This window comes from Elaeis guineensis, chromosome 7, assembly GCF_000442705.2.
Source record: "Elaeis guineensis isolate ETL-2024a chromosome 7, EG11, whole genome shotgun sequence".
NCBI lineage: Eukaryota > Viridiplantae > Streptophyta > Magnoliopsida > Arecales > Arecaceae > Elaeis > Elaeis guineensis.
The window spans coordinates 26,860,088-26,878,869 of record NC_025999.2 but is presented as its reverse complement, the minus strand read 5'-3'; positions in this window follow the sequence as shown (position 1 = coordinate 26,878,869).

The following is an 18,782-nucleotide window of genomic DNA, read 5'->3' as shown; positions in this document are numbered from 1 at the left end:
CCAGCAAAAACTTCCCGCGCCCCACCATGCCGCGCGCCCGCGCTCGCCCGTGCCCGCGCACGCCCGCACCCACGCACGCGCACGCGTTAGCTGTTAGGAAGCGCTCCTTTTTTTTGATTACCAAAAAGAAACTTTTATTTCTTTAAAATGACGTCTATATCTTTTTTGGATTCCTTATATAGTATCTTCATTTTTCATAATACCATATGCATCCTTCTTTTATTTTAATTTTATTTTAAGTCTAATTTTCTTCAAACTTGAGTCTTTTTGATCTATGAATCGGACTCTTTGTATCGGCGATCATCTTTCATATAAAATATAAAAGGAAGCATCAAATTTTTAATAAATAAAATAAATTAACTATAATTTTCTGCTTTAAATGACTTAAATTAAGTGTTTATCAATACTGTGCTGAAAAGATTCAGTATGGAGAATTTCAAGAAAGGCTATCTTCCGATAGATCAAGAAATTTCTCTCTCGAAGAGTGATTGTTCGACAACTCCTCAAGAGATAGAGCGTATGAGTAGAATTCTATATGCTTCGACAGTAGGATCTATTATGTACGCCATGACATGTACACGATCGGATGTGGCATACTCATTTGGAGTAGTGAGTAGATACCAGTCCGATCCAGGTGATGATCATTGAAAGATCGTAAAGACCATCCTTAAGTGTTTGAGAAATATTAAGGATCAGTGGCTTATCTATAAAAAATCTGACCTAAAACTTGTGGGATTTATGGACATCAATTTTCAGTCGGATCATGATGACTGCAAAAGTGTATCGGGATATATTTATATCTTGAACGATGGAGCAATCTGCTAGAAAAGTTTCAAGCAGCACACTGTGGCCGACTCTACTTGTGAGGTGGAATATATCATGGCATCTGATGCTGCGAAGGAAGCTGTGTGGCTACGAAAGTTCATCAACGAGCTCGGAGTGGCATCCTCCTTTGATAGCCTCATCTTGTTGTACTGCGATAGTACTGGTGCCATTGCTCAAGCGAAGGAACCAAAGTCATATCAGCAGACCAAGCACATTTTGTGCCGCTACCATCTGATCCGAGAGATCCTGGATCGAGATGATGTCGAGCTTCAAAAGATCAATAGAAAGGAGAACCTAACCGATCCATTTACTAAAGCCCTCAACGTTAAGAAGTTCGAAGACTACAAATCAAAGATGGATATATAATACTGCATCAATTGGCTTTAGTCCAAGTGAAAGTTGTTAGAAATTATGTCCCAAAGTCAATCGTCAGTCTGTTGATGGTTGTGCTTATCATTATAATAGTATATGAATTATTGAATTAATAAATATTATTTAATTTTTTTCATCACTGTGTACATCTCATTTTGAACTCCTGTTATGTGACGAAGTCCTTAGAACTATTTGATTCGATATAGGAGGATATATCGTTTAGTCCTTAAATGAGTTCGCGATCAAATGATATGCTATTACTAGGATGATAGACATATCAAGTGTAGGTCGTTGTATGCCATATAGGTTAGTTGTCCTTTTAATCAAGAAGCGTGGAGATGCTGGTATGGCATGCACGAGAAATATAAGAGTACATTTCACTGAACATGACCAACTCTGGGGTACTCTGCTATTAAGAGTCACTCCGAAGGGATATAGGTATAAGTGTCTCTCCGACCTGAGATCACCACGGTGACTTGCAAGTAACTCACTATGCTTTGGTACTGAACTACTTAAATTTTTAATTCTATGATGAAAGGTTTCTGGGCATAGTCAAGCACTTGTGAAGTCAGTGTGTGAGTCAAGATAAAATTGACCCCTCCGAATAAGTAGGAGTTAATGTATCAGTGTGTTTCAATTCAGTAAAACTTTGGCTGGGGTAATCCATATGATAGATTTTAAAAATTGAAATACTATGTGGATGACCATATCAGGGTTAACAGTTAAATCCTAGGTCACCTTGAGCATTTGGATCAAAGGGATGAATTATACGGTAACTATATTCAAATAGGTTCTTGAGTGTTGCTTAGCATACATTCAGTTTATCGAGACGTCGGGTACCATTGCTAGATGGTTACTCCAATTGGTACAGAAATCAGTCCTGTGCTATCGACTTAGATTCAAACCTATGGGGTCATACACATTAAAAGTTTCTCTCCAATCACTTGGCTAATCTGAAGAGTCCCAGTCAACGGAGACTCTGATGAAAAGTCTCACTTGACGGAGACTCTGCTGAAGAGTCCCACTGGATGGAGACTCTAGAAAGAGTCCCACTAGACTTGGACTCTATCATTAATGGAGGATTAATTAATAATTAGATTACTAATTAGTTTAATTTGATTGAGTATTAAAGTCTGGATCAAGTCTGATTGAATTTGATTCAATCAGGTCAAGTCTGATTAGGTTATGAGATGACCTAATCGGTAAGGAAGAAATGATCCTGATTTGATCAGATCTATGGCTTAATTAATTTATTAATTTGATCAAATTTAATTAAGGTTATAAGAACTAATTAGATTAGATTTATTATATTTTATTTGGGTCTAATTTGATTGGATTTGAAAGAAATCTAATTGGTTAAACCCTAGAGTCCCAATGAGTAGGACTCTATCCCTTGCGCCACCTAAATTGTCTCATACCTTTTCTCACCGTATAAAATTAATTTATATATGAAAAAATTAAAAAATAATTCTTTTTTTTCACTCATTAAGGATAGGAATTGGTTAGTTTTTATTTGAATTCAAATTAGTTTGAATTTTAACTTAAAACTTTATCCATATCCTTCCACATGTTGGCTGCTTTTAAAGGGGTCTATTGTGTATGAGAAAAGGAGGTCTTTCTAATTGATTTTCATGCTTAATTTTTTTTGATAAGTCCCTCTTTAAGTTAGATAAGGGTGAGAAAAAGTTAAAGTTGAATTGAAATTCAAAAGAGTTTGAATCGCAACAAACTCCAGCCCTTATCCTATTTTATTTGGTTTGTGCGACAACTATAAAAAGGCCACAATTTTGTGTGCCAAAAGAAGAAAGCTCTACACCATGAGATACCAAAGAGAAATAGGATCAAACACTTCTTTGGGATGTGAGGATTGGGTGGTTTTCTTTCCTTCTTGGCGTGAATAAAAGAGGAGACCATTCTCCTCTTGGGTGAGAGATCTAGAACTGTTCTAGATTTTTGGATGAGGAAAAAATCAAAGAGAAGAGAGTCTTTATTTAAATTTTCTCCACCATCCAGCATCCTTTACTAATTCATCTTTGATATCAAAAAGGTTCGAGGTGATCGAAGAAGAAGATCAAGTTAGATCTGCCATCAGAAGCTGACTACACGAGCTAGCACTCTCCTAGAGGGCTGATCAGTCCGAGGGACTTTGTGTGGACCATCCATAGAGATCGGATACTTGTATGACTGCTCGGCATCAGTGAGAGCTTCATACTATGCTTATCAATAGTGGAGATCATCAATCCATGAAAAAATGATGAGTTCTGAACTCTATCAATATAATCTAAAGGTTAGATTAAATTCAGGACATCGATGTGATCGATACAGTTTTTTATTTTATTTCAAATTTTATATATAAATTTTTTATAATAGATCCTTAATAATAGTTTAGATCTGATCTAAGATATATTTATAAGATTAAAATATTTAATCTTTTATTATTTTACTATAAAATTTTAAAAATACATGCTTTGAACTACCCATTTTTTCTTCAAAACAAACATGACAATGTGATCATTTATGGCTTTTTATACCACCACTCATGCATTTAAGGATGTTACAATATTATATTTTTCTATTATGTTGCTTTGTATCTTTTTTTATATTTTAAGTTCTATATTTCTGTAAAATGCAAAAATTAATAGAATACAATATTCTAACCTTGGATGAAATTGAAGAAATGCTTATGATTTCTCACAAAAAAGGCAGTTAGTGAAGTCGAGTTTTTCTTTATGCCTTTATATTTTAAAAATCATTGGCACCTTTTTATTATTGACTTCGAAGAAAAAGATTTAGAGAGTAAAATTTGATACAGTGAAGCCGAAGTCACAAGGTATTTACCAATCGAAGTATGAGTATTAAAGTTGTAAAATTAATTTAGATTTTAACTTACATCTATATGCACTAACAATCACTGTTTTCATGTTCAAGTATAATTTTAGAGAAAAAAATCTATCAAAATTACTTTACAAGTAGGAGATAAAGAAATGGTGATTGCAATTTATATTGAATTATCTATTTCAAGCACCGAAATAATATTTTTCATAATTAGTACTCCTATTACATTTGATGGTGCATGTTTCATTTCTTAGTTGTTAATTGTCATATTATTGCAGTATTTTTCTTCTCAAGTATATAGAGTGAATATTGGATAGAGCATCAGTCTCTATTGAATAGGTTTTTATCTTCTTCTCTAGTTTACTTGTCTTTATATGTTGTTGTTCTAATACTTAGATGTAATTTTCTATTCTAGTGGGAGATCAAATAAAGCCATGTAAAATTTGCAATTCAGATATGTGTCAACTCTCCAAATTCTCAATGACTAAATGCTATATTTATCTCACATTAATAAATACAATAGTATCAAAAATGGAGAGATGTTTATAATAAAAGATCTCTAATGAATAAAAAAAGGTATGTATAATCTAAGTAGCGACCTCTTTTCAATCAATTACTTGTAAAATAATAAGAATTTGGTGAGCTCCAATAGATAGTTTCACTAGATCTTATAAAACTTTAAAAGAATTTGAAAAGTGATATTACGTGAAGACTTCTAACTAAATACTTGTATTAATATCAAAGTTTAGCTTGCGAGGCACCAACTATTGTTGACTTGGAATTATATAATACTGCAAATATAAATATATCTATTATCATGATATATATTAATGAGAAATATCAACTACTAAAGTTCTATGATCTTTGCTCTATATACTGGTCAAGACAATAAGGCATCGAAGTATTTAGATATATATGGATATCGACATGTTTAGAGAGTCTAACTAAACAAATTGTCCAAAGCATCATTAGACCCTTCTAGCATATAGATGTTAATAAGTCATCGTCACACTTAGTAGGTTATAATGTTCAATGGACATTAAGTATTATAATTTATAGATTATCAATCAATTTCACTTACTTGTACCTCCTTAGGTATTACTTCTCTTTTCTTTTTCCTTCTTTTCTCAAGTGCACCTACCATCCTTTTAATGGTTGGACCTTTCTTAATAGGTGGGGGCTTAATTATGATATGTATGCTACATATCTCCATATTACTTAATTTTAATATAATTTTTTTTATTTTTCATTATCAACATCATTTATATTCATTTGATGTAGCATCCTTTCGACCTCCATAGTCAATTTATGAAGTCCATTTTCTACCATATTTAAAATGTCACTTGAAATAGTACTTTTGATTGTAATAGCAAATTCCTTTAGACATACTCTTGTAGAATAAGATGTCAATATTTCTTTATTATTTTAATGGACAACTAGTTGGTGGGTGTGTGACAATGCTCCATCTTTTGCATATATATCCATCATTTTAGTCTATATTCAAAAGACAAATAAAGAATATTATAATGATGAAGAATCTTTAGTGCATTCCAACATAAAATACTCATACTCTTAAATTTTAAACAACTAATTTAGTTGAGAGATCAAATAAATTAAATTCAATAAATAAGGATAATAATTGAAAGAATAATATCCTATAAGCCAATCGCATGTATGATGCATGGAATATTTTTTTATATTTTATCTTTCAAACTCATATATTTGATATTATTTATTAATAAAGTTAGACATCTTTGATTCATTATATGCGGCATCTTATACTTATTTAAGATTATAATGAACCCCATAGATTAGAGCAATGATTTTAGGACCATGAGGAGATAATGCCAGTGAGATCTAAATCTTTGATAGTCTTGATCAAAATATGTCTAGTCATTGGTTCATTAAGTCGAAGATCAATGACATCGAAAAAAATGATGCATTCTATGTATGCTCGATGAGAGGATGGTTGATCTTACAACTACTTATGTGTGATACTAACGTAAGAATGTGGGTGCTCATTAGAGAATGAATTCATTAATTGACTTATGAGAGAACATCCAATGAAGCTTTATTTGCAAGTCAGCTGGTTGTTCTCTAGTGGAAGTTGTGCAAGTGATCCTTAGACCTAAGATTACCATGGTACCTTATGTATATGAATCCATATTTTGGTTCATTCCTGACTTGATTCTTGATCCTTGTGTGAGATGTTCTGGATATAGTGAAGTATACATGGAGGTTGTGAGTGGTCAATAAAGGATCGGTCACTCCTAATAAGGGGAGCGAACATCCCATGTGACTCACAGGATAATGATTTGAAAGTTTTGGACCAAAGCAGGATGATAATTAGAAAGTAATTTTCAATATATCATCAACTGAATCATCATTTTCTGATTAAATACATGTAGATGAGCATTTGGTTTTGACATGATTCCATATCCATTGCTCGTCTAGGATGTTGTATGACTGAAGGATTGAATTACATGTAACTTGCCACTGAAGGATAATTTTAGTATTTCTATCAAATTTTATCTCTTTTAAGTAGTCTTGACACATTGATAGACATCAATCTTGACTTATGAACTCGTAAGAATTAAAAAAATTAATTCAAAAATTAATTAGAAAGATTCTGCTTAATTGGTGTAATTGGACTGACCTAATCTAATCGGATTAGAATTAGATCAAGAGTCTGAGTCCACTAATAGCTAGATTTGGAACTCAATAGATCACACACTTTAGAATTTGATCTTGATCTAATTTTATTTAAACTTATTGTAAGTTCTAAGGGTTAATTTGATATGCTAGCATATTGTGTTAACCCAAATTTCTAATTTGATTAGTTTAAAGTGTTGAGCTAGACTTAACTTGTTGCCTTGAACCTAATTAGATTAGATCCATATTTAATTGGTTTCTTACTTTTATATGGAAGTGTTTCATGTGTGAAAGAGGTTCTTCATGTCACTTACCTAAATTCAATGCCAAAATTTATGGATGTGATAAAAAAGAGTCTTTCTTTTAATACATCTTTTGGTTTTTCGCTCCATTTATTTCTTTCACACACATTAATATATGATATTTATGAGTGTCGAAGAAGAGGAGTTTTTCTGTACTTGAAACTCCTCACACCATTTATTCTTGCATGAGGATTCATTTCTCCATGTGAGAAGGTGGAGCACCAAGAGTTGGCATCCCTTGGGAGACCCATACACCTCTTCATTTCCTATTTATAGGGGATGCCCCTATGGATTTTGGAGTAGATATCCTAGCATTTGGGCATGGGATAAGCGAGGATTAAGCAAAAAAATTTTAGAAAAATTAAGAAAAAAAATAAAAGAAGAGAAGAAGAGAGAAAAAAGCAAGTGAGGGTGCTTGACCTAGAGTTTGATTTTTTCATGTGTTGGAGTACTAAACCAAACTCTAATGATGAGATCTCTTGAGTAGAGTTCTTGATGTTGTCTTAGTGGAGGAATCAAAGGCAAATAGGTAGTGGTGTGATTCATTCTTGGAGAAGGACATTGACAGCATTCTTGTGAAGAAAGATTGCAGCACTATTTCGATTGGAAGGACCTTGATCATCTTTCGTATGGATCACGGTTGGAGGTTTTTACTTTAGAACCTTATAGTGATTATTTTGCCATTTGATCATCTTCTTTAAAAAGTATAATTTCTATCCTATTGCATACTTGAATGATTTGACTGAAGTCTACAAGGTGATTCTAGGTTTGAGTTCTGTATGCAGGTTTTAAGTGTTAAAACTTTTTATGCATATAAAAAATTTTAAAATCTATATTCTACTATTGATCAAAATTTAATAGTGATATCAGAGCCATCCTTGTTAGATTCAATCAAATAGGTGCTATTGTTTAGTATAGATGTGATCTGTTCATATGACGCCGTAATGTTCTATCGATTTCTTGCATCGATCTTAAAATCAAAAATTATTTTTGACCATAATTCAAGTATGACTTTAAATTTTAGTTGTTAATTTTAAATTTATCATAATTTAAAATTTTATGATTCATGGTAGATTGATGTTTGAATCAATTTTATTCGGGTGTATTGTTTCTAGCCTATTATTGACTTGGTCAAGCCTAATATGATTAGGGTTTGGATGTTGATTCAATTTGTTGACTCAAGTCAAATTTGACATGTGAATTGGATAAAGGGTTGACTCCAAATCATAGTTAAATGGTATTAGCTCAAGTGTTGAACCAAAGTACACCCTTGCATGATTTTAGTAATCATAATTTTTGGATAGTTATATGAATAATATTACAACTTGATTAGCATGTATATAGCATAATATGATATATGAAAATTATTTTCATTCTTTTTATCAGCATATTACATATGATGTAAGTATTAGGATGTATTAGAGATCAGTTTAAAACTCTCATTAAAAATTATATTAAATTGTAGTGTCGGGATTCACTTGCTGACTAAATGTCGGATTTATTGATCAATTGGTGTCTCAAAAAGTGTTAAAAGTAGTTATTTAATTAGGTCATTTGTTATCTAACCAAGTTATTGGTGTCTAAGAAAAGCATCGGAGAGCCTTCCACCACTTATCTGGCCAATCTGATCTATTGAGTTTCGAGTTTGGATTGCTTAATGATGTAGATACTACATATGCCTTTTTCATACTAAGCAATATCAGGTCAAGAACTGTAGTGAGTTTGTTGTGCAACCACAAGGCTTACTATGAGATTGATGTGAGATTGTCTTAGTGTATATTTGATGTTTACAGTATTTTGGATATGTTGCTTTGTTATGCAATCACAAGGGCAGTATCATTTAAATATGACTGTATGAAAATGAAGGATCTAACTTAACTAAAATATTATAGTTTGTTATGTAACCACAAGGTTATGAATATTTTAGAGATAGAAAGATGTTGAGAGTTACATGAGATGCAATTGGAAAAAATTTTCTATCTTTGAACACATGAAGACTTATTATGCAACCATAAGGCCTTTTGTGAGGAATTAGGATCTCAACTTCATTAAGAAAATCAATAAATTTCTCATTTATCATAAGAAGGGCTATGGTATTCAATAAAATAGTAAAAGTAACAATTAGATAAAAGATCTAATCTAGTTGTGCACGTCATTATGAGTTGTCCGCTTATATGATTCCTTGTTATTGTAGATTAATCTGCAAATGATATCTTCATTTTCACTACGTGGCATATTTGATGCCAATAAGTTGATCGGACTCAATTATGTGAACTGGTTAAAAATTGAGAATTATTCTTATACAGGAGAAAATTTTATATTCTGGATACCCCTGCATCTGATATGATCGGTGAAGATATAATTGAGGAGGAAAAGGCCACATACAAGATTGGTAAGATGACAGTGTGATGTCAAATATGTCATGCTTGCCTCTATAAGCAATGAGCTTTAGAGGCAACATAAAGGCATGGATGTTCCTTCCATACTCCTTAATCTAAAGGAGTTATATAGAAAAAAAGTCGGACTGCTGGATATGAGATATCTATGTGGTAGTTCTATATCAGGATGAGTGAAAGCACATCCGTGCAGACTCATGTCCTAAAATGATTGATCTGATTACTTGTCTAGGATAGTTAGATTTTGTAATGGATGGTGAGCTTAGTCAGATCTGATCCTGCAGTCACTTCCTGATTCTTTCTTATAATTTGTCATAAACTATCATATGAACAAACTGAACACCAGCCTGCCTGAGTTGCTTAATATGTTGAAGACAGTAAAGAGCCATTTCAAGGGTGATAAGACTCCTATTTTTCTTGTAGATAGATCTTCAAGAGAAAGGCGAGAAAGATTTTAAGAAAAAGTTGAACCTAAGGCTAGCATCTCCAAAAAAAAGTAAAGAAAGTCTCCGCCAAGGGTACCTATTATCAGTGTGGCAAAGAAGGGCATCAGAAGAGGAACTGCAAGGACTTTCTTGCAATTTTGAAGCACAAGAAAGCAAATATTGCTAAAGATTGTATATGATACAAACAAACTTATTATTAAGTACTTTAATTTTAGATTTTTGGATATTGGATATCGACTGTAGTTTACACCTTTGCAAATCATTGCAGGATCTGTAGGACATAAGGAGTCTAAATGAAGGTGACTTCTGTAGGAAAACATACGATTCAAATCAGATCGTTAGAGAGCATCTAAAAATTTTTTATAATAAGCTAATAAAGATTTTATCTTTTACCTAATATGTAGTGGAATAGAGATCAAATCCAAAAAGATTTCTTGAATTTGAAGCTCACGAAGGTTTGAATGTACAAATCCTCTACTTCCATGCACTCCAGGCTTTAGAGAAAAGCAGGATGAAGCTTCAGATTGTCTCAAGGCAACAAGGAGGGAAGGAAGGAAACCTTTGGTGTGATGCCTCACACTTGAAATTGGAATGCCAAAACTCTTCACGCCAAGATGGGTTGGACGCCCAAATTCCACACACCAAGGAGAAGAGATGCCTCTCTTCTCTTCTCTTCTCTTACATGCTACCTCTCTCTCTCTTTCTCACCTTAGTACATAATCTAATTGTTATGCTTTGATAGTTAGAGGTCGTCCCTATTTATAGATGATTCTTTATGACCCAATAGATTAGGAGTCCTAATTCAAATCAGCTTTGAATTAATCCATCCCTTATCTAAGAAGGAGTCTTGTTTGAGATAGGATAGGCACCTTACTATATACCCCCATGCACCAATGCCTACACCCAAGAGGGGCTGGCAAAACCAGCACCCCACCCTCCTTTGGTCGGCCATGAGAGGAAAGAGTCCCAGCAAAAGTAGACTCTAAGGATCCAATCCAAATATGGATCAATTCGAATCCAATTCGAACCTGATTCGAACCAATTTCAAATAGGCTGTCAATCTCAAACTGTTTAAGATTTAGGACCGAGTCTAACTTGAATTTTGAACCCAATTAAGTCTAATTAAATCAGATCTAATTTAAAATTAATTAGCACTTAAATTCAATCTCTCACAGACTCCTTAGATCATAGATTAAATCTTGTTCATCCCTAGAATTGAACCTGAACCTCATGTCTAGTGCTAGCTAGACATAGTCAACTGTTTAATCTCATATGACCCATAACTTAATTCTCAATTAAGTCAATCTATTTGTTCAATCAAGTCATATACTTTCAAATTAAACATACAGACTTAGATCAATCCTTTTCTACATCGCTTGACTTTATGTGTGACTTTATAGATTCGAACAATAAGCCAGTAGCATAGGAATCATTTTCTGTACTAATCAAAATTACCATCTAATAATGGTTTCTGACGTTCGAATAGGTCGAATATTTGCAAGACAATATTCAAGAACATATATATATGGTTACCATATAATTGATCCCTTTGACCCTGAATGCTCTAGAACGATCTAGAGTTAAATTGTCAACCCTAAAAGAATCATCCATATTATATTCCAACCTTTCAAATCCATCACATGGATTACTCTGATCAAGATTTTACTAAATTAAAATACAATGATGTATTAGCTCCTATGATCCAAAGGGGTCAATTCCATCTTGATCCACACATAAACTTCGCAAGTACTTGACTGTACCCAGTTACCTTCCGTCGGTTTATTAGAAATGCAGATAGTCCGATACCAAAGCATAGTGAATTACTTGCAAGTCACTATAGTGATCTCAGATCTGAGGGACATATACCCATATACATCACGAGCTGCTCTCGACAGTAGAGCGCTCAGCAGGTGAGTCACTTGTTCAGTGATACATTGTACTCCTACATCTCACCTGTATGTCATATCAGTGTCTCCACACTCCTTGGTTAAGAGGACAACCAACCTATATAGTAAACAACGACCTTCACTCAATAAATATTATCGTCCTTTAATGACGTATCATTTGATTGCAAACATGTTTAAAAACTATTCGATAAATCCTCCTTTATTGATTACATTATAGTTCTAAGGACTTTATCACAACACAAGAGTTCCAGCAAGGAAGATGTAAGTTTGTGATGAAAGATGCCAAAATAATTTTTATTCATTGATAAATAATTTATATACATATTATAAGATGAGTATAATCATCCAAATGATTGGCTTTAAGATATATTTCTTGACAACTTTCACTTGAACTAAAATCAATCAGGACAGTATCTTATACCCATCTTTCACTTATGATCATCGAACTCTTTGATCTTGAGAGCTTTAGTGAAGGGATCGGCTATGTTTTCTTTTCCATCGATCTTCCGAAGCTTGACATCATCTCGATCTACAATCTCACGTACAAGGTGTTAGCGATGCAAAATATGCTTGGTATGCTGATATGACTTTGGCACTTTCGCTTGAGCTATGGCTCCAGTACTGTCACAGTACAATAGAATAGGGCCATCAACTAAGGGTGTCACTCCAAGCTCGGTAATAAACTTCTACAACCACACCGCCTCCTTTGCAGTATCGGATGCAATAATTTATTCTGCTTCGCATACAGAATCGGCCATAATATATTGCTTTAAACTCTTTCAGCATATTGCTCCTCCATTTAAGGTGAATATGCAGCGCAACTCGACAAGCTTCTGCTATCATCATGATCTGACTGAAAATTGAAATCAATATATCCCATAAGTTTCAACTAAGTATCTCCAAAGATAAGTCATTGGTCCTTAGTATTTCTCAAATAGTTAAGGATTGTCTTCACAACCTTCCAATGGTTTTCATCCGGATTAGATTGATACCTACTCACTATCCCTAGTGAATAGGCCATATCCAGTCTCATACATATTATGACATATATGATAGATTCTACTGCCAAAGCATATGGGATCTTACTCATACGCTCTCTCTCCTGAGGGGTTGTCAGACAATCCTTCTTGAAGAGAATAATCGCATGGCTTATCGAAAGATAGTCTTCTTTGGAATTCTCCATGTTGAACTATTTCAACATGGTATCGATGCATGTGGATTGGGATAATCCAAGCAACTTTCTAGATTTATCTTTATAAATCTTCATCCCTAGGATGTAAGATGCTTCTTCCAAATCTTTCATGAAGAACTATGATGAGAACCACAGCTTTACACTTTACAAAGCTGGGATGTCATTTTCTATTAATAATATGTCATCTACATACAGTACAAGAGACATGACTATAGAATCATTAGCTTATTTGTAGATGCAAGACTCTTCTTCATTTCTAACGAAGCCATATATTTTGATCACCTTATCAAAATGTATGTTCTAACTCTTAGATACCTGCTTCAGTCCATAAATAGATCTATTTAGTTTGCACACCTTAGATTCGTCTGTGGATGTGAACCCTTCAGGTTGTATCTATACACTTCTTCTTTCAACTCCCCACTAAAGAAAGCAGTTTTGACATTCATTTGTCAGATCTTATAATCTAAGTGTGCTGCTATTGTAAGCATAATTCGGATGGACTTAAGCATTGCTATAGGTGAGAACATCTCATCATAGTCAACACCATAACATTGATGGTAACCCTTGGCAACTAGACGAGCTTTATAGGTCTTCACTTTTTCGTCCGCTCCTCTTTTCCTTTTGAAAATCTACTTGCATCCTGTGGGTTTTATCCCTTCAGATGGATCAACTAATATCCATACACTATTGATCTCCATGAACTCTATCTCAGATTTTATGGCCTCAAGCCATTTCTAAAAGTCAGACCTTTGCATGGCTTCCATATAAGCGATCGGATCTTTATCTTCTCATCTAGTTTGATAGAATCACCATCCCACACCAAGAAATCATAGTATCTGTTTAGTTGATGTGGTACTCTATCGAATTTTCTTAATAGTGCATCTACAGGCTCCAGAATTTGATTCTCCAATCCAATTCAATTTTGTGTGCCAATTTTTCTACCTCATGAACTTCATCAAGTTCAATTTTGTTGGTATTTGTTCCTTCTTCAAGAAACTCTCTTTCCAAAAAGACTGTCCTGTTGCTGATGAACACCTTTTCTTCTTTAGCGAGGTAGAAATAGTATCCTTTAATTTTTCTTAAGTATCCTACGAATAAGCATTTATCAGACTTTGATCCAATCTTATCTATTTTTAAATGCTTGACATAAGCTAGACACTCCCAAATCCTAAGGTGTAAGAGCATCAGCCTACCTCCTCTCCATATCTTATATGAAGTTTTATCGACAGACTTGCTTGAAACCTTGTTAAGTATATAGCAGGCAATTTCAAGAGCACATCCTCAAAAAAAGATTGATAGATTTGCAAATCCCATCATAGACCGAACCATATCTAATAAGATTCGATTCCTCTTTTTAGGCATCCCATTATATTATGATATTCCAGAAGGGATCCACTGTGAGAGAATCTCATTCTTCTTTAGATATGTTAGAAAATCACTGGTGAGGTATTTACCTTCTCGGTCTGATCGAAGAGTTTTAATACTCTTCTCAGCCTATTTTTCTACTTCACTATGAAATCGTTTGAATATTTCAAATGATTCAGATTTGTGCTTCATAAGATAGATGTATCCATACCTCGATAGATTATCTGTAAATGTAATGAAGTAATAGTATCCTTCTCTAGTATTTATGTTCATGGGTCCACATACATCACTATGTATTGACCTAGAACTTCATTGGCTCATTCATCTTTTTTTTTAAAAGGTGACTTGATCATCTTGCCAAATAAACAAGATTCATAGGTCGGTAATAATTTATAATTATTAATTTCAAGGACACCTTCCTTGATTAATCTATCTATCATGTTCTTGTTCACATGATTCAGCCTACAATGCCAAAGGTAGGAATCACTGACATTATCTATCTTAAGATATTTGTTCAATGTATACATTACATCAACAGACTGTGATAATATATATATACCATATTTTAATTATCCACACATAATTGTAGTATCATTTATAATGATATCATAAAAATTATCTTTCATTAAAAATTTAAAATCAAGTTTGGCTAAAAGGCCTACAGAGATAATATTCATCAAAAAGGAAGGACAATAATGATACTCATCTAATATGATACTATTAGACTCGAAAATAAGCTGTATAGTTCTTAAAGCTAGAACTAGAACAAGGCTTCCATCTCCAACATTCAGAAATAGCTCACCTTCTCTAAATTTTTTATTGACGTACAATCTCTGTAATAAATTATAAAAATTAATCAAATTTTTGATATCTAATATCCAGATAGTAGTATCACAAATAAAAAAATTATGAGTTATCATATAACTATTTTAGTGAAGCAACTGATTGCTTGTTTCTCTTGCTCTTTGGCTTGTTTGGGTCAAGAAAAGCTATATATGCTAGATAATTTCTTTTTCAATGATCTAGCTTCTTGCAAAAGAAGCATTCTGTCTGGCTCTTGTCGATTTTTGACTTTTTACTCTATTTTAGCTTTGGATCGACGGTATGATTTTTCTGCATCTTTTTTTTTCATCTTTTAGAGGATCGATAATTTGCAGACGAACCTCCCACTACATGCACCAGCTCTTTTTAGAGCTGATGGTCTTTCTCGAACATCTACAGTAATCCTAGCAAACTATGGTAGTTCACTACAGATTTGATTATTCTATAATGACTCAAGAAGGATAGGAAAGATTTCTGTAGCAAGTTCAGGATAGCATCTTTGCCTAACTATTTATATAACAGAAAGTCAAGTTTGCTTAAGCATTCAATCTACTCGATCATATATAATACATGATCGGTGATTGATGCCTCCTCTCACATACGAATATTGAACACAGTGCAGGAGATTTTATATCTCTCTACATCTTCAGAGATGTCGAAAGGTTCATTCAATATTTGAATCATATCCTCTGATTGTGCATCCTCAAACTTATGGCTAAGTTTATCATTCATGACTACTCTCATGATGCAACACATAGTCATGCGGTCACTGAGCCATTTCAAATAAGTATCTCTCAAAGCACGGATGCGTTGGCAGCAGGTTCTTCGGGTACTGGATCTATAAGCACGTATAAGATCCTTTTATGCTCCAAAACAAGTTTCAACTTCTGATACCAGCTATCAAAGTTGGGTCCGGTAAACTTATCGCTATCCAACAACGAACGGAATGATAGTGTGTTGGCCGTAGCTAAAAAGAAGAAACATAAACCTATTAGTATATGAATTATTTTAATCCTAAAGATATGGACTTTAGTGTAAAGGTACTTTCATTATTTTATACGAATTGATAACCTCTATCTTCAATTTGAGGAATTACATTAATTCTTTAGTGGGTACTAGAATTTACATAGACTGCATTCGAGCTCGAGTGTGGCTTGACCAACTCTACTGCATCTATAGGTAGGTTTCTAACCAATTATTTCTCCTAATAACTTCTAGCAATTTGGTTTTGTCTTAGGCATCTCTTTAGCAGACGTGTGGCGCCTCCACTGAATATCTTGGTTAGATCTAACTATTAATTTGACTACACCAAATGCATCCAATAAATAAATATCCAGATCTGAGTGTAGCTTGGCTAACCTGAGCATTGATTTGAAGGGCATAACAAGATAGTCATATTATGAATGATAATTTCAATACCCAATTGATACCAAGCATGTGGTGCCTCCAATGCATATTTAGAATATTGGACTCATTATCACACACCTTAATGAGAGGCTATGAACTAATTATTCCCATAACTATATCATCTTAAAGATCTAATAATTTAAAAAAATTAATTTAATAATTTAAAAATAAGAGAAGAAATTGACTTGTAAGTTGTAAATCTTCCCACTTACTTTATCAAGTCATGAAGAAGATTTTATACATACTGATCTAAAGATATCTAAATCAGTCATACTGATTTATCTTAATGGCATAGGTCAGCTCGAATCGATTAGTGATCTAATCAAAATATAATCTATCATATTGGCCAGGTAAGTGAGATCGATGGGAAGGATATGCCATTAACTCACTATAGACGCCATCTAGATGAGTAGCTCCCAATTAATGAGCACCGATCAAAACTACCAAGCTTACATTAGACACCAACTGGTTAATTAGTTTTGATTTGATCCAATAGAAGATTCGAGCTCAACCACTGAGCCATGATCATGGTCTATTTAGTAAGGTCAAAAAATATGGACTTGATCAAGCTTCAACTATTGAGGTTGATCTAGAAAAATTCTGACTTAATCTAATTCAACTCTTGATTAGATTTAACCAATTTCTCTATTTAGTCCATATATGTTTCTAACCCTAGGTCTAACCTAATAGGAGGATCTGATTCAAACTAACCCATTGTCCATCGATTTATATGGTGTCTTAAAATCTTCAATTCTCAAATCTAGATTATTTTAAAATTTAATTTTAAATTAAGTGTGTGAAATGTGTATTTCAGTTTGTAGAACTATTTTATCAGGATTTTAAGTGAAGCATACTATATATTTCATATCATAAAAATTAATTTTTATATTTATGTGTAATGATTAAATATGCATAAGTATGATCGAAACTTTATATATAAATCATATGTATCTTGATTACTTTTACATCACTACCAATTACATCTAATATAACATACTATTCAGATTTTAAAATAATTTTTATATCTAAATTTATCTTATTATCATAAATCACTTTAGATTTATCTAAATTTATTTATGATCAAAATAATTTATGAAAATCTGTTTGCTATTCTTCTTCGTGAAACAGGATCACAATGACACTCCTACATGTCATAAGAGAATCTATCAAATGAATAAGAGAGGGACATCAATCCCTACTTTCTCTTATGATCGGATGATCTGATAATCTCATCAATCTGAGTATTGAACTACTAAGATCTGAAATATAATTTAAAATAAAAATCACATCTATATATAATTATCAAAATAAAGTAGGCATGAACATGGCTTTGATCATATCAACCATATTCTTCATCTAATTTAATCAGATTTAATGTATCACATATATCATATCAGATCTGAAATTTAATTTATACATAATATAAAATATTAAATTCAGATATGAAATCATATAGAAAAATATTTAGATGCATATATGAATACATAAAGATTAAATTTTTGATTAGATCTATTTCGATGTTGTATAGAATTTTGATAGAAATTAAGTCTAAAAATCTATCAAAATAGATTTAATTCAAATCTGAAATAAGTCTTACTTTTAATTTGAAATAATAACATAAAAATTCTATTAAAACTAGTTTAAAATAGACTTTAAAAAAGGTTGTTATTCCAACAAAAAATCTATAATAATAAAATTTTGTTATAATATATTTATAACAAATCTTAACCAACCATTGATTAGGTTCATGAAATCTAATCAAAATTAGATCATAAATTTTATTTACATAGATCTAAATTAAATTTAATATCTAACATAATATTCTAATCACAAATCATATATAGATCTATTATAAAAAATCAGTTATGCATCCATATATCAAAGCCTAATTCTAATAACAGTTGTAAAGAAAAATTCGATTCAGGATTGATCGCCAGGGAGCATCTAAAATTTTTCTATAATAAGCTAACAAAGATTTTATCTTTTATCTGATACATAGTGGAATAAGGATCAAATTCAAAAAGATTTCTTGAATCCGCAGCCTTGCAAAAGTTTGAATGTACAAATCCTCTACTTCATGTGCACGTCAGGCTTCGCAGGAAAGTGGGATGAAGCTTCAGATCGTCGTACATTCTTAAGGTAGTAAGGAGGAGAGAAAGAAGATCTTTGATGTGATGCCTTACACTAGAATTGGGATACCAAAACTCTTCATGCCAAGATGGCCGGAACACCCAAATTCCACACACCAAGGAGAAGAGACG